The sequence below is a fragment of the Arachis duranensis genome, chromosome 2 (genome assembly GCF_000817695.3).
Source record: "Arachis duranensis cultivar V14167 chromosome 2, aradu.V14167.gnm2.J7QH, whole genome shotgun sequence".
Lineage (NCBI taxonomy): Eukaryota > Viridiplantae > Streptophyta > Magnoliopsida > Fabales > Fabaceae > Arachis > Arachis duranensis.
In genome coordinates this window covers 65206046-65211424 of record NC_029773.3, presented here as the reverse complement: position 1 = coordinate 65211424, position 5379 = coordinate 65206046, and positions in this window count along the sequence as shown.

The window sequence follows — 5379 nt, the reverse complement described above, 5'->3', positions numbered from 1 at the left end:
GGTCCCCAAAGAAGCCACACTAACCGGTTTTCCAATATTGATGCCCCTGCTTAATTTTACTTTGGATCCAGTAGCATGTGTTGTACGTTGGTGATTAGGCCTTGTCCAAGTATTGGTAGCCTTGTTAGGAGTCTTCTTTGCTTTTGGTTGGACCTGATGGGTGCTAGGAGAAGGATTTTGACCCATTTTATACTTTCCTTTCCTAATCACTTGAGTCCAGCCTTTCAAATCCTCATGTTGTGCATGATCTACATGAACAGCATGCTAATCACTCTCCACCAAATCTGGGACAGTAACATTTACAGTCTCATCTCCAAGATTCTTGCCAAAATAAAAACTTGCCTTTTCCACATGCACTGAATTTTTTGAATTTGAGCTTTCTGGCTGCTTTGCTACATCGCTGACCACCTTGGCATTAGTTCCTCCTCCCGCATTGCTGTCAGTCTTGCACACCTTCATATCATGACCAAACTTGAGACAGGAGCCACAAATAAGGTGAAGATTTTCATATTCAACCTCATATTCAACACCTTCAACAAGAATCTTCTTAGTCACTGGCAATCCTAAATCTATCTAAACACAGGCTCGAGCATATCGTCCTCTTTCAGCTAATTTTTTGCCAAATCAACCTTAACGGGAATGCCAACTGCAGCCGCAACACGGAGCATTGCATCTTCTTGGTAGCACCAAATTGGTAATCCGGAAATTCTAATCCACACTAAAGTTGCTCCAAAACAGTTTTCACTTGATCTAAACTCTTGATCCCAAGGCTTCACAGCCACATAATTTCCCTCGATCATCCATGGACCTCCTAAGAGAATCTTTTCTCGCTCCTCAGCCACATCAAACTTCACAAGAAAGCAGTCAAATCCCACGTCCAATAAATCAAAACCTTCCTTAATCCTCCATACCGTTCGGAGTTTATGAGACAATGCAGTATAGCTATAATGTTTACCTAGCACCTTAATCACTATAGCATCCTTATAAGGTTCTGCCAAACAATTCTTAGCTTTTTCGGTAAACGTGACACTCGGTGGTAAGAGATCTCCTTACTTCCCAGAAACTACCGCAATGTTATCTCCCGATAAAGTTCCAACGAGTGAAAAAGTTTTAGCAATCTTGGAACCCACAACTTTGTCCCTGAAAGAAACCTTCAAAGGTTTAGAAACCCCTCTCAAAATATGATCCTACTTTTCCCCTGATGCAATCCCTCCCCCGCTCTCCCCCTTATCTCTTCCGCCGACATTATCGGCTGCCTCACCGTGTTTCACCCTCAAAGTCTCTTCCCCGCTCACTCCACCACTCATCTTCGATTTTCAAAATTGTATAGAGTACGGAGTACATATGTGTAATTAGTCGATTTAAAACACTTATTTGATTATATTAAAGTTTTAGCGACGTTACTTTATTGTCGGAGTTGTCATGCTAATAGTGTTACACTGTTGCTCCATATCAATACTATATTAACAACAGTTAAATTAGACACGAAAAAAAAGTTACAATTTATAAATTCTGAAACCAATTTAATCATCATTTCTAAAAATAAAAAAACTATTACAATGAGTCCTAAGAATTTCAAATACTAAATTAGACCTTACCTCAATAATATATCATAAAGCACATAAACAAAAAAACTATTTACTTTAGGACAATGTTGGTTGCTTGAAATTTCCTAAAATCACAAGTATTAAAGGCCGTTCTCGATTCCGGGATCATAAGGCAATTGTATTTGAGGGCCAAATAAAACGATAAAAAACCAAATTATTATTATTGTGGTTATTGTTGTAAATTATAGGAATAAAATGATTGAGTATCAATATTACACAAATATCTTAAATTGAATTGTTATTGTTAGGGTAAATTATATGAAAAAAATGATTGAGTATATTAATATTATATAGATGTTATAAATTGAATTGTGTTATATGCCTGTCTCATTTGTAACTCTATGTAAACCGAATCAAATAAGCTTGATTTAAGTTCTTTCAATGTAAATAGAATTAAATAAATTCGATTTAGTAGAGTAGTAGAAAATCGAAATAGGTAGATTCGATTTACTAGCTAGTAGCTATTGACACACTCAACCCTTTTAAATCGAAACAAACAAATTTGATTTAAAACATAGGGAAGCCAGTAATAAATCGATATAAGTTACTTCAATTTATTGAGGATATAACTCCAAAGTAAATTGAGTCTAATTGATTCGACTTGCTAAATAATGAAGCATACCATAATTCGAATTTACTTATAACTCTTCATCAAAGTTTCACTTACAATGGTTAATGACAATAATGTTTTAGTTCTTGTACACTACAGAAGGATGATTATGAAAAAAATACGAGATAGAATAAAATTTACTGATCAAGATACATTGAGTATTTTTATTATCCTTTTACGAATTTTGCTCAGTTTCAGAATGCTATAATCCAGAAATTGGGAGTGCATAGCATGAAACGAATGGAAAAATTATTTGATCAAATTCCAATTTCTGTTGTTCAAAATAGTGTGAAATATGACTCCTTTGTAATAGAAAGTGAATAAGATTTGCAAGTTTTGTTTCACTGCTGTCGTCAGTTTTTCGAGATGAGAACCCAGGCCAAGCTTGGAGATGTGGTCTCTAGTTTAGGAGGATCTAATCAGATTCCTCAATCTGTAGCAATGTTAGGAGTCTTTAGTTCAATGCCTATTACTGCCTCTTAATTTGTACCTGTAATTGCACCCGAAACAGTTTTGGTGGCATCTCCGTCCTTTGCATTTGATCTAAACTACGTTAATGATGGAAAAATTGATGATAGTCGATCTTTTGGTGAGCTTGCAATTGCAATAGCAAATACTCCTGTTATGATCTCGATTTCAGGGGATCAGAGGATGGTAAACCAAATCTCATAGAGGATGTACTACGGGATGACGATGATGTAGAGCCTGTCATAATAGATGAGGATAGCGATGACGATCTAGGGAGAAGTATTCCGGTTGATCCTAAAAATTTAAGGTCCAATCATAACATACATGCAAACTTCAATCATGGTGTTTCCACCATACATGATATTCTAACTTTATTGATAGAAATCAAATCCCTACTAAATCTACATCCACCTAAAACTAACATTTTTAATTTAAAAGAACTCTAATTTAAAACAATTCTAAATCATTATTATCGCTGACATTTTAAGTTTAAAAATTTTTAACAAAGTTTCTAATCACTACTCTAACTAATATTTATAATCAAATACTCTAAATCACTAAATATTGATAATATTTCTAATCTAACTTAAAGAAAAGAGATTTTATTTACCCACATTTTCGTTGATGCTACCAGCAATATGGGCAACTCCATCCAATTGGTAGATATGATCTGGGTCATCCTCCATATCTGCAGTTTTGAACCTTGTTGTGTTGTGATCTTAGAATTCTCTCTTGCATGGGGTTTTAGAAGAGGAGGAAATTGTGGCTGTAATTCGAATCAACCTAATTTGAATCCTTTATATAGAATACCAACACTAAATTGAATCAATTAGAGTCGAATTATGTTGTTTGCGTTTCGCTGAAATTCAAATCAATTTAATTTGATTTACGTAGGGCATTCTTTCTTGTATATCAAATTTATTTGTTTTAGAGTAAACTACTATTTCTACCCACGAAAGTTGAAAATGCTAACAGATCTACCCATAAAAAATGAAATTACCATTTTACCTATAAAACATGAATTTCATACAATAAAATTATCCAAACACTAAAAAATCACATAAAAATCCCAAACTACCCTTATCATCATTGTTTTCAACATTTTGTTGAACTCAAAATAGAGTGCTACCACCTAATGCTCTTGCAACAAATCAATTGCCAAACTCAAACAGGTTATGTAGGGAATTGAACGAATTTAGCAATCCTCACCTGAGCCAAACTCTGATAGGCAAGGGTAAGCTTGTTCTATTTCAGCTCTATTTCGTCGAGAGAGACGCTAGCTACAGCAGTTGCTCTGAAGGTTCGGCGACTGAGAAGCTGATGATGATGGTGACGTCACTGGTAGCTCGTTGGAGTAGAAGAGAGAGTGAGAACAGGGGCTGAGTTAGGGTTTGGTGGAGGAGGTGCGAGACTGGTGAGTGGCTCGCTGGCAGTGGTCTAGACCGAGAGAAAGAATGACTAGGACGGTGAGGGTGGCTTGGGTTCATCGCAGATGTGGAGACGACAGTGGTTCGCAGCGGTTCTAGCGGCTGAAAGTGCGAACGGCGATGATGGCAGGGCTATGATGGTGGTTTGGAAGTTTCTGGTTCTTGAAAAGGAAAGAAAAAGTGGAAGAAGAGGAGAAGTTGAAGTGAATAGGGTTTGGTGGTTTAAAACAGATGGCAAAAGAGACAGAAAGAGAGAGAACTCGTCGTGGTTTTGGTTCGCAAAGGGGACCGCGATGGTGGCGGCTAGCGCGGTGGCCCGCCGGTGACACTGGTTTGGTGATGAGGAGAAGGTAGCCACGGTAGGTGAGCGTGGTCGGTGGTGAAGAGAGGAGGGGCGAGGCACTGCGGCTCTAAGGTTGCTGGTGGCAGCGAAGCAGGGACTGGTGAAAAGATCCTCTAGTCGGCGAGGGCGAGATAAGAAAGGAGAGAAGGAGGGGTGGCGGCAGAAGGAAGACGACAGCGGTAGTCGCTAACGCTGGAAGCTGCAGGAACAGAAACAGAGGCTGCGACATTTGTCATAGAGGAGGAGAGGTGGCTCGCAGCTAAAAAGATTGCTGCTAGAATTGTTTGAAAATCAATTGATTATTGGTGAGAGATAGAGGATGGGATTAGTGGTGGTGGTAAGGTGATGAGCAGATGAAGATGATGGAATGGTTACTGGGGAGGAAAAAGATGCTGCGGATGATAATAAGGATAATTTGGGGTTTTTATGTGATTTTTTAGTGTTTGAATGATTTTATTGTATGGAACTCATGTTTTATGGGTATAAATGGTAATTTCTTTTTTTTATGGGTAGATTTGTCAGTATCTTCAACTTTCGTGAATAAAAATGGTAGTTTACTCTTTATTTTAATTTACCATGCACATTTTCTCTTGTAATTGAATTCATTTGTTTTGATTTACCATGGATTGCGTGGGTAAAAAAATCTATCATAATAAATTGAATCTACTTGTTTCAATTTACTACTGTTCTTGTTAAATCGAATTCATTTAATTCAATTTATGTTGAAAAAGCTTAAATCAGACTTATTTGATTCAATTTACATGAAATTGCAAATAAGACAGATATATAATATAATTCAATTTAAAATATTTGTATAATATTGATTCTCAATCATTTTATCTATGTCATTTATTTTTTTTCTTTATTATTATTATTATTATTATTATTATTATTATTATAGGAAACGTAAAAAGAATCATTAAT